Below are 12,439 nucleotides of genomic sequence, written 5' to 3' on the forward strand. Positions count from 1 at the left end.
ATCGAAAGGCAGGGAAGAGGGGACCTTGAGAGTCATTTAGAAAACGTGAGGATTGTCTTTCCATTTTTTTAAATAATGAGAGTCTTGAGCATGCTTATTTTTCCTTTTTAAAAGTTTTTTTTGTTTTTTTTTTGTTTTTTTAATTAGAGCAAATGCAGGGGCGAGGGGCAGAGGGAGAAAGGGAGAGAGACTTACGCAGGACTCCATGGTCAGCGTGGAGCTCAAGGCAGGGCTCGATCCCATGATCCTGGGATCCTGGGATCATGACCTGAGCCGAAATCGAGAGTTGGACGTCCAGTCAACTGAGCCACTCAGGTGCTCCTTGAGCATGTTTTAATAATAAAATTCCGAATGCGAGTTTGAAGACAGAAAATAGAAGTTAGTCGTGGGTGGTGAAATGGGGGCTGGATGGGACACCAAGCACAGGAGGGGGAGCCCTGGGCCCCACGGGTGGCACGCCATTCTAGGGAGAAGACACAGAGGGCAAAAGCATGACTCGAAGCACCTTGGCGGAAAGGTGAGGGAGCGCCCCTCAAACGGCTCCTACTTTCCCCTGTGCCGCAGAGAGGAATGTTCCCTACTGAATCCATCTTGGGGAAGCAAATGAACCAGAGGTCTGGGGAGGGGGAGACAAGGAGACATCAGGGAATCTCCAGGTTCTGGTAGGTGTGATTAGGGTGGCTTGGGTCCCATGTCACTGACCTGTGCAAGTGCATGGTTGCCGGGAACCTCGGGAGTCCAGACACAGACCAAAGAGGGTGGACTGCGGGATCCTACCAGAGTCAAAGTCTGCCCTGCCTGCAGGGATGGGGGAACCACGGGCAAAGTGATTCCATGTGAAAATAATGACCCAGAGTCGTTGGTATGATAGGATTGTTGTCCTCCAGGCTGCAGGAACAGGAAGTAATGACAGGGAGGCTGATAGGGAAAGAAGGGGTGTCTGGAAACGAGATGGTGCTTGGAGTTTGAAGAGGCGATGGTCCAGCGAAGTCGTGCACGTGGGAGGATCTGTCTACTGGTGAAAGGCTTACGCTTGCCCAACATTTTATACAGATCTATGGGTGGAGAAATGTGGGGGAGGGGGGAGGAGGGGGGGGAAATGGGGGAGGGGGAGGATGAGGAAATGGGGGGGAGTGGAGGGAGGAGGCCTACAGATTCCACACATCTTGTTCTCCTCTCTCAAGCTTCTCAGACCTTCCCTCCCACCACGCAGCTATCCAGGCTGACTTCAGAGTCAGCTCAACTCTTGGATTGACGCTTCAGAGTCACACAGCCTGGGCCACGTTACCCGACGTCTCTAACTGTCGCCACCTCTGCACCTAACTGATGGGGGGGCATCTACTCTACGAGACCATCAGTGACTGCTATTGCCACCACTCTGACTCTTACTGCCACTTCCCCTACCCCCCGCAGGTCACAGGCTGGCTTCCCCGGCCACCCCACTGCCCACCAGAAGCCCACTCTGACACCCAGGTGTGGGAAGTTCCACAGCCCCCAGGGAGATGCACGCGGCTGCGGTTGAGCTGGCCGAGGAGGGCACTGCAGCAGCTACAGCCATGGGCACCGAGAGTCCCTCGTCCTCGGGGCGCCTGGTGGCTCAGTGGGTTGAGCATCCGACTCTTGATTTCGGCTCAGGTCATGACCCAGGGGTGTGGTATCGAGCTCCGGGTGGGGCTGCGCGTGGAGCCTGCTTAGGATTCTCTCTCTCTCTCCCTCTGCTCCTCTCCCCTGCTGGCTCACTCTCTCTTTCAAAGGATTAATTAATTAAAAATAAAAGAGTCGCTTGTTCTCTGGAGGGAGGACCCGGTGGACCACGGTGGGTTCCAATAGGCCCTTCCTGGTGGCCATCAATCCCCCAGCCACCCAGAGCACGCTTCTTCCGGACAGAGTTGTCAACCCCAGTAAGCAATGCCGTTGCAATTGCAATTTGCAAAGCAAAATGTCCTGGGACTTGCAAAGCAGGTACGCCGCACCCAGCCGTGACCCACAGCACACACTCTCCTCGCCCAGAGTGTATTACAGCCGCCTGTTCACACCCATGTGTTCCAAGACAAGGACCCAGCCAGCTGTTTTAGGAGTAACTGCACAGACTCGTGGGTCCCAAAGCTAAAACCGCTCACGACTGGCCTCGTCCCTAAGCCCTACTGAGTTCTGGAGTGCGGAGTGACCCAGGGAGGCTGGCTAGTGCTCCCCGAACCTCCACGATCTGTGTGTGAAGCTCTGGGGAAATGTGGGAGCCAGAGATGTGATCGGCGCTGAGACCTCTGGCTTCAATACACTCCCTTCCTTGGAGCAAATACTTCCTTTGCACAATTCTACACTGCTCTCTGCCTCCACGGCGAGGAGGCGATAGAAAGAAGTGAGGTGAAAGGCGGCAGTAGACCGAGCAGGAGATGGGTGTGTGACGGAGGAAAAGGGACATTGTCAGACACACTTTGGAAATATCACTGATAGGACTGAGTGATCAATTACTCATGGAAGGGAGGGACCGTGAAATAGAGGTGACACTCTGGAACAGGACCCAGCCCCAAAGAGGAATGGCATACGTGGGGTGCCAAAGCACGGAGGAACCTTGGAAACATTATGCTAAGTGAAAGACACCAGACACAGAAGGTCACGAATTAGGTAATTGCATTTGTACAAAACGTCCAGCCTAAGCAAGTGCATAGATACGGAGAGCAGATGAGTGGTTGCCAGGTGCTGGGGAGCTGGGGACAGGGGAGAGGAGGAGCACTCTTAACAGGTATGGGGTCTCTGTTGGGGGTGCTTGAAATAGTTTGCAACCAGATGGCAAAGGTGGATGCACAGCATTGTGGATGGACCTGAGGCTGAAGTGTAGGCTTTACAATGGTTAATTTCATGTTATGTGAGTTTCACCTCCCCAGACACAGAGGAGGCTTGGAGACACGTTAACTAAAGGCTGTGTGAGATCTGAATTCAAACACATCAACTGTAAAAAAAAAAAAAAGAAGAAGAAGAAAATATTGAGGAACCAGTTAGGGGAAACAATGGCTTGATGTGAAGGAAGTAAGCACCTTTTTTTTAAAGGTGTGATACACTGCTGTGGCTGTGATTTTTTTTTTTTTTTAATCTCACAAGTGAAACGAAATGATGGATAGGATTTGCTTCGAAACAATCCAAGGGAGAAAAGGGATTGGGGGGTGAGGAAAAAATGATACTGGCTTCATAGGCCTCGTAATTGAAGCTGCTACAGGTATGTGAGTTTCCTTATGTCGTTCTCTCGACCTTTTGTATTTGTTTGAATTCTTCCACGACAAAAATTTGCAACAGAAGAATCCCTGAGGGCAGGACTGTGACTTATTCTTCGAAACGGAACGAATGGACGAATGAATGCGACGAATGTCATGCCAGACCCCTGCTGTATCTTCCCTTGAATGCACATCAAGAAGAATAACTGAAGACCCCAAGAAATCAATAAAAAGGGACTGTGTGGGTGTTTATGTCCAGGCAGTGGATGAGCACAGGAAAAGTAAAGGAATAATAAATCTGGGGGAGAATTAAGCCTGGCTCACACATCTTAACCCATGTAAACCCTGTCTCCGCACTCAGTGGGCGGGCTACCTTTATAAACCATCCCTGCCACCAAAGCAGCTCAGGAAGGACAAGGCATTTGAGTTGCAACAGTGTCATTAAATACGCTTTCTGCTGAGTATATATTGTTTCTGTTCGTGCTGCATTAAAGTGGAACGTTCTATCTGCTTTCCTGGAGAACTGGTTATTACAATTAAAAAACAAAAACAACACTACAAAGTTCAGCTCCCTGCACTTTATAGCCCAAGCTCCCCGCAGGCAGGAACTAAGACTCGGGCATCTGTGCTCCTGTGCTGGGCACAGTGTCTGGCAGGAAGGGAGGCCTCAAGTCTTCTGGGGGTCCTCCCTGTGCCAGGTCCTGGGCTGGGTCGGTATGGTGCAAAATCATGTCGAATTCCTATAGCGCTGTGACGAGGAGATTCTTAATTCCACCCTGCAGAGAGCAGACAGAGGCCCCAAGGGGTAAAGTGACTTGACCAAGGTTTCTCGCTCCCACACAGAAGCAGAGCCTGAGCCCAGCCTGGGTTGCCAGGTTGCTTCCTGCACCTGCTCTCCTCAGGAGGGTCTGCTAGTCCAAGACCAGGGATGAGCAATGGGGCTCAGACAGGCTAAGTGAGTCACCCCGGGTCACACTCCAGGAGATGGTGGAACCAGGATTTGAAAGGGGTCACCTGGAGGAAGTGCTCCGAGCTGTCGGATGAGACCCAATCTCTGTGTGTGAGCGGGAAGCAGGAGGGTTGGGATGGAGGGGACAAAAGGGACCCCCTCAAAGATCAAGGGGGCCCCCTCCCAACCCACAGGAAGCAGCTGGAGAAGACTCAGCTGACTTGAGATCTGTGGCGCCTCCAGGACCCAGGGGTGAACGTGGGGGAGCAGGATCATTGCCTCGGGAGCAGATGTTTGCTTGGGTGTTCCTCTCATCTCCTCCTGACTCCACCCCCCCCACCCCCAGGCTCTGGGTTCAATTCCTGACTCCACCATTTACTAGCTCCTTGACCTTGGGCAAGTGGCTTAGAGCAGGAAGAATCTCAGGGCAGGAAGGTCCTTAATGTTCTGCAAAAGAGCCAAGAGAATTGTATGCCTCATTCCTCAATCACACCCCTTCATTCAGCAAGTTAATCCAGAGCGCCTCATATCTGTACAGGGCTTTGTGGGTCTCGAGGGATCGTGCCTCCCAGGATCTCGTTTGATTTCTCACCTGGAGGAGGCAGACAAGACTGAGATTAAAATTCCCATTTTACAGATAAGACAGATTTTTTTTTAATTTTTATTTACTTTGAAAGAGAGAGAGAGCAGAAGAAGGGGGGGGAGAGAGAGAGAGAGAGAGAGAGAGAGAGAGAGAATCCCAAGCAGGCTCTACACTGCCAGCACAGAGCCCAACGTGGTGCTTGAACTCACAAACCACAAGATCATGACCTGAGCTGAAATCTACAGTTGAACGCTTAATCAACTGAGCCACTTAGGGGCCCCAAGGCGTATTTTTTTTTTTTTTAAAGAAGAAAGGTTAAATCTGTAATCATCAAGACAGTCTAGTATTGGCATAAAAGCAGACACACAGCTCAATAGAATAGAATGGAGACCCAGAACTGGACCCACAAATGTATGGCCAACTAATCTTTGACAAAGCAGGAAGGAATATCCAATGGAAAAAAGACAGTCTCTTTCACAAATGGCGCTGGGAGAACTGGACAGCAACATGCGGAAGAATGAACCTGGACCACTTGGCTTACACCATTCACAAATATAAACTCAAAATGGATGAAGGACCTAAATGTGAGGCAAGAAACCATCGAAACCCTAGAGGAGAACACAGGCAGCCACCTCTTTGACCTTGGCCGCAGCAACTTCTTACTCGACACATCTCTAAAGGCAAGGGAAATAAAAGCAAAAATGAACTATTGGGACCTCATCAAGATCAGCTTCTGCATGGCAACAGAAACCATCCACAAAACTAAAAGGCAACCGACAGAATGGGAGGAGATGTTTGCAAATGACATATCAGATAAAGGATTAGTATCCAAAATCTATAAAGAACTGATCAAACTCAACACCCAAAAAACAAATAATCCAGTGAAGAAACGGGCAGAAGACGTGAATAGACACTTTTCCGAAGACATCCAGATGGCCAAAAGACACATGAAAAGATGCTCCGCATCACTCATCATCAGCGAAATACAAATCAAAACCACAATGAGATACCACCTCACACCTGTCAGAAGGGCTAACATTAACAACTCAGGCAACAACAGATGTTGGCGAGGATGCGGAGAAAGAGGAGCCCTTTTGCACTGTTGGTGGGAATGCAAGCTGGTGCAGCCGCTCTGGAAAACAGTGTGGAGGTTCCTCAAGAAATTAAAGATAGACCTACCCTACGACCCAGAAATAGCACTACTAGGGATTTATCCAAAGGATACAGGAGTGCTGGTTCTTAGGGGCACATGTACCCCAATGTTTATAGCAGTGCTATCGACAATAGCCAGATTAGCGGCGCCTGGGTGGCTCCATCGGTTAAGTGTCTGACTTGAGCTCAGGTCGTGGTCTCACAGCTCATGAGTTCAAGTCCCGCAGTGGGTTCTGCGCTGACAGCTCAGAGCCTGGAGCCTGCTTCAGATTCTGTGTATGTGTGTCTCTTTTTCTCTCTGCCCCTTCCCTGCTCATGCTCTCTCTCTCTGTCTCTCAAAGATAAATAAACATTAAAAAAAATAGCCAAATTATGGAGAGAGCCCAAATGTCTGTCAACTGATGAATGGATAAAGAAGATATGGTTTATACATACCACGGAATACTACTTGGCAAGGAGAAAGAACCAAATCCTGCCATTTGCAACAACGTGGCTGGAACTGGAGGGTATTATGCTGAGTGAAATAAGTCAGGCAGAGAAAAACAGATATCATCTGTTTTCACTCGTATGTGGAACTTGAGAAACTTAACAGAAGGCCGTGGGGGAGGGGAAGGGGGAAACATAGTTACAAACAGAGAGGGAGGAAGGCAAATCATAAGAGACTCTTAAATACAGAGAACAAACTGAGGGTTGATGGGGGGACGGGGCAGAGGGGAAACGGGTGATGGGCACTGAGCAGCACAGTTGGGATGAGCGCTGGGTTGTTGTACGTAAGCGATGAACCACGGGAATCTACGCCCGAAGCCAAGAGGACACATAACACTGTATGTTAGCCAACTTGACGATAAATTATATTTAAAAAAAAAAGAAGAAGAAGAAAGGTTATTTTCCTGATCCAATAAAGCATTACTCAAACACACATCTGGGCGTAGTTATCATACGTTATATGTAAGTGTGTTTACACACACACACACACACACACACACACACACACACCAAGCATGAAACCCCTAAGTATATGCCAGGCCCAGTGCATGTGTCATTTGCATGGAATTCTCTTCCCAGCCCGACAAGGTAGACATTACGTCCACTTGAGAGATGAGAAACTTGAAGAACTGTGGGAAGTTAGGCAACCTGCCTGGCATCTCAAAGCCAGGCAGGAGAGCCACACTGGCATTCCGAGCAGCGTGTATCACAGCGATGTCTTTTCTCTTAAAAATTAACCACTTCTGGGGCGCCTGGGCGGCTCAGTCGGTTGAGCGTCCGACTTCGGCTCAGGTCACGATCTCCCGGTTCTTGAGTTCGAGCCCCAGGTCGGGCTCTTGTGCTGACGGCTCGGAGCCTGGAGCCTGCTTCCGATTCTGTGTCTCCCTCTCTCTCTGCCCCTCCCCTATGTCTCTCTCTCTCTCTCTCAAAAATAAATAAACATTAAAAAATAAATAAAAATATTAACCACCTCTGAGAGAGGTCGAGGAGACCAGAGAGGCAACAGTATGCCAGCAGTAGGATTACACTAGCATGAAACTATTATGCTGCTGTATTAGAAGTATCTGCATTTTACAAGCAAGGAGACAGCCGCTCAGGGCCACCAAGGGCTCTGCACCCCCAGCATCACACGGGTATTAAAGGACAGGCCAGGGGTGATCTACGAAGCTGGGCTTGGCGTCCAGAGTGTGGATTCCCATTCACAAGGGCTTCCAGAAGGGGACCCCTGAGCCCATTCTTGGCTCTTTCCAAGAGCGAACCGGTATTTCTCTTCCCCTCAGCCGGGTGGATGCAACCCTTTGACCCACATGCCGCGAGCCCAAGGGACTTCTTTGTGGATGAGCACAGAGCTGTGCGGGTCCCCACGATGAAACGGAAGTCCCTCCACCCCTTCCCCCGTGCCCCCCAGATGGACCACGCCAGGAACGTCACCAGCTTCTTCATCATCCCCAACAGGGGCAGGCAGCACGGAAGGCAGTCTACAGGACCCCCAAGGCTGGACCCTAGGATAAGGAGCCGGTCTCGGGAGCTCTGGTTAAAACCCAGCCCTGGCCTGTGAAGTCTCCAGGCAAACATGTGACTGTCCCCAGAGAGAAGAAGCGGCAGCTACAAAGCAGCTTAAAATCACAGCACCCGGTTCAAAATTGTTTGAGCAGATTTTACAAAAGCTTTTCAAGACTTGTCCTTTAGACGATTTCTGCCAATAGAGCCAATTTGTGCAACAAATCACTACTATCACAAGATAATTAGTGACTTTTGTCAACTGAAGGCAAAAACGATCAATGTTATGGAAAATACAGAAAGCTTTGTGAGTTACCTGTGTCTTTATTTCCCATCTAAACGTTATTGGTGCCTCAACAGACACCCAGACATGAGCGACAGTAATTAAATTCGGTCACCTTCGGTGTTTTGCTGATTTGCAGTCACACGAAACTGCGGCTGTGGGTGGGATTTTCAATTCTACTGTTTTGAACGTATCCTTTTTCTGTTTACTTCCGCAGCTGGTTTTGGCTTGATTGAGAGTTTGTGAGTCTCCAGATACATACGAAAACTGGCCGTCTTTTGTACGTTGCCCTCAGAGGGCCGGGCTAGGAGGCAGCCAGGGTCTCCCATCTGTCCCCTCTGGGTGGGGGGTACGGTATGCGAGGTATGATGTCAGGAAGAACATATAGACAAAGCCTGGACTCCTCATGCCCGACAGAGGGGGTTCCAGAGCAGAGAAGGGCCTTCCCAGCTGAATGGTTCATCCGTCATTCATTCTCCAAGCTTCTATTGAGTACCCACTGTATGCTGGGACTGGGCATGAGCTCGTACACTTACGTGGTCAGAGGCGGGTGCTCTGTCCCTGCAGGACACCCTGTGGAGAAGACGGGGTCTTTGATGCCAGAGGTCCCAGCGAGGAGGGGCCCTGACATCACCACTCACTGCTCAGGTGGCCGCCGTGAAGGGCCAAAGCCCCTCGGACAGTGACTCTGGGCATATAAGGAGAAATGTTGTGGGATGGGGCTGTTTTGTGGCTTATAGGGGCACCCACCTTGACCCCCATGCCCCTGGGCAAGTTCAGCCTTCCAGAGAAGAGTGAGCAGGAGGAAAACTCAGCCTCTAACCAACTGCTTCGCCTGAGCTCCTCTGTTGTGTGGACCGGGTTAGACTACACGCAGACGTCAACAGTCCCCAGGGAGATGGCAGCCCGAAGGCCTGTCACGAGGGCTTGTCTCTGCACCCTTCCAAGGACCCACCAGAGCCTCAGCCAGGGTGGCTCGGTGGGGAGGAGCTGGGCTCACGGTCTCCCTGATTTCTACTTGCACTTTGTGGCGGGTTGGGAAATCGTGCCCCTCAGTTCACCTCTACAAACTGGAGGCCCTCTCACCTGCGAACGGGGTAATGTTGGTGCCCACCCCACAAGCATGAAGGTGAGGTGGGCCAGTGGAGGAAAGCACTGAGAACAGTCCCTGGGCCACAGAAGTGCTCTGGAAAAGGATTCTGTTAACGCTATCTGGAGTGAGCTGAACAGTGACCCCTGAGAAGACCCGTCCACGTCCTAACGCCCAGAACCTGTCAACATCCCTTATGTAGAAACGGGGTTTTCGTCGATGTCATCAAGGATCTTGAGATGATCATCCTGAACTTTTCAGGTGGACCCTGAATTCAATGACAAGTCTTTCTAGGAGACGGGAGGAGACACACACACACAGAGGAGAAGGCCACGTGAAGTCCGAGGCAGAGACGGGAGGGTTGACCACCGGGGATGCTGACGGCCAGCGTTAGCCAGAGACGAGCAGGGTTCTCCCCCGCGGGCTTCTGGTGGGCGTGTGGCCCCTGCTGACATCGGGGTTTGAGCCTTCCGGGCCACGGAACTGTGAGAGAATACAATTCTTTTGTTCCAAGCCCCACCCCTGTTTGTGGTCGTCTGTCCCAGCAGCCCTGAGAGAGTACACTCCCCGTGTAGGCACTCTGGGACTGACGCTGTAGCAGGGGATGTTTGTTGAATGAAGGCCCGTGTGGGGGCTCCAGACGCAGCAGGGGTGACCTGAATCCCCACCCCTGGGGTCAACAGTGCTGTGTCCCTTGAGTTCCCCAGATGCAGGAGATCTGTTCGGAGCCCCATCCTCCGGGGTTGGCAGACAGTCTCCTCCGGCCATCTGGGGCTCTTCCCTGGGACCCTGCCCTCTGAAGTCCTGCTAAACCGCTCCCTGTCCAGGCTTATGGGGTCCCGGGGGACCACAGCTCATAGCTCTTGGCTTTGGGGCATTTCCACCTACCCCCGAGCCACCCCTTCCAAGCTTTGACAGCCCCAAGCCTCTGTGAGAGGGTGAAGTGGGGGTGTCCTGCTCAATGCACCCACCCACCCCCTTTTTTGGGGTTTAAGGAACCTGATCCGGCCAAGTCCCTGTGCCCCATCCACACCCAGATGGATGATCCGGTCCAAGCCCCGGCATGAGCTCAGACGTCCGCAATACCAAAGTCGGGGGGTGCCCTCTGGCTGTCCGGTGACATGGCCCTCGGCCCTCTGATGCCAGATTCTTGCAACAATGCAATTCGCTGAAGTTGTCGGCCTTCCTGTCCAAGCAAGCACACGACAGCGGCCATGCTGGGGGTAGGTCGTCCCGCCACGCGCAGGGCAGTCTAACACGGACCCTGCCCCCGAGGAGCCCATGGTGGAGCTGGGCACACCGGGGCAGAATGTGAGAATGTGACGGAGGGCGGATCGAGGAAAGATTTAGGCTGCTGGGCCCTGTGACCCATCTCTCCCGGCATTCTGGTTTTAGCGCCCACCTGTCATGCCTATAGCAGAGGGGACCGTGTCTGAGCCCCTCCTGGAGCCTCCAGACCCTGAGGCCAAGGTGGGCAATCGGGGGACCCCGACTGGCTGGAATCCCCGGCAGACCTGGGCTGTTCCCACACGAGGAGCAGAGGAGAGAGGGATGGAAGTCGGGGAGAGAGGCGTTCACGCAGAGCACACTCCGACTTCCACTCACGCGCGCGCACGTGCACGGAGAGCAGGCCAGGCCAAGAGGGAAAGCAGGACCCCGGAGACAGAGGCCGAGACAGGCAACAGGGAGACAGGAGAGAAAATTTCACAGACCCCCAAAGCAGGGCAGGAGAAATTGTTTCCAGAGGCACTTCGGAGCGGGCCCCCCTGCCCCCTACCGTCCCATCACTTAGCAGGTCTAGAGGTCCCCTTGCAGCTGCCAGCACTGGGAGGAGGGGGGTGGGCAGGGGCGGACGGGGCCTGCTGGAGAAAATCCCTCCAAACCAGGCTTGGCATCCGGGCCTCTGATTGCCCTGAGCCTGGGGGAGGGGTGGCAGAGAAAAGTGGTCCAATATGGCCGGTGCACACGCGTACCCCAGATGCCCATCTGCTCGTTAGGAGAGGCCGGGTGGGTAACCCGAGAGCCCCGAAGGCGTGGCCCTTAAAACCAGGCCCTCCTTCAGCCTGGGGGGGGGGGGGGCTCCGTCTGCCAGATCTGGGGGTGGCAAAACGAGAACACAAAAAGCTCACGTGCTACTCTAGAGGAAATGCGGTGCAAAGTGAGGGGATCCAGCTGAATCCCTCCGTCTCTGTCTTATTAGAGCGAGATCAACCCTTTTAACGAATGAAGTGTGCACACAGCCCTGTTAACCGTAGACACCGCAGTGTGCATCAGGTCACTGGGCCTTTTTCATCTTCCATAACCACAAGTCATGCCCATTCGATAGCAATAGTAACCCGTGTCCCCCTGCCCCCAGCCCCTGGCCAGCTACGTTCCACCTCTTTGCTTCTGTGAGTTTGGCTACTTTCCATACCTCGTGTAGGTGGAATCCTACGGAAGTCGTCCTTCTGCGACTGGTTTATTTCACTCAGCATAATGCCCTCCAGGTTCGTCCGCGGTGTCACAGAGTACAGAATTTCCTTCTTGTTTAGGACTGAATAATATTCCATGGTGCGTACGAAAAGGAAGCCTACAGAACGGGAGAAAATATTGGCAAATCATCTACCTGATAAGGGGCGAATATCCAAAGTGTATAAGGTGCTCCTATAATTCAAAAGCAAAAACGCAAATAACCCTACTAAAGAATGGACAAAGGACTTGACTAGACATTCAAGAAGACACTAAAGATGTGCACACGGCCAGCGGGCATATGGGAAGATGTTCAATGCCACCACTCGTCATCAGGGAAATGCAAATCAAAACCACCATAAGGGGGTGGGGGAGGCTCCTGGGTGGCTCAGTCGGTGGGGCGGCCGACTTCAGCTCAGGTCATGATCTCACAGCCCGTGAGTTCGAGCCCCGCGTCGGGCTCTGGGCTGATGGCTCAGAGCCTGGAGCCTGTTTCGGATTCTGTGTCTCCCTCTCTCTCTGCCCCTCCCCCATTCATGCTCTGTCTCTCTCTGTCCCAAAAATAAATAAACGTTGAAAAAAAAATTAAAAAAAAAAATGACAGTTCTCCCCAAGTTAAGATACCAATTTAATGGAAACCCAACAAAAAGCACCAACAGGATATGGTCACTGAATAGGATGACTCCAACATTCATATGAAAAAGATAGACGAGAATAACAAAATCCTCAAAAAAAAAGG

General features: G+C 52.0%; 1 long non-coding RNA gene across 1 annotated transcript; it reads right to left on the minus strand.

Annotated features, from left to right (window-relative positions):
- Positions 1-8,187: 8,187 nt before the first annotated feature.
- On the minus strand, positions 8,188-9,718 carry LOC121031332 (uncharacterized). Its single transcript, XR_005790686.1, has 2 exons — positions 9,249-9,718; positions 8,188-8,735 (listed from the first exon to the last, which is right to left on the minus strand). It is a non-coding gene; the product is annotated as an uncharacterized LOC121031332 (long non-coding RNA).
- Between the last annotated feature and the right edge of the window lie 2,721 nt (positions 9,719-12,439).

Source organism: Herpailurus yagouaroundi, unplaced genomic scaffold (genome assembly GCF_014898765.1).
Source record: "Herpailurus yagouaroundi ecotype Mexico unplaced genomic scaffold, PumYag 141, whole genome shotgun sequence".
NCBI classification, from domain to species: Eukaryota; Metazoa; Chordata; class Mammalia; order Carnivora; family Felidae; genus Herpailurus; species Herpailurus yagouaroundi.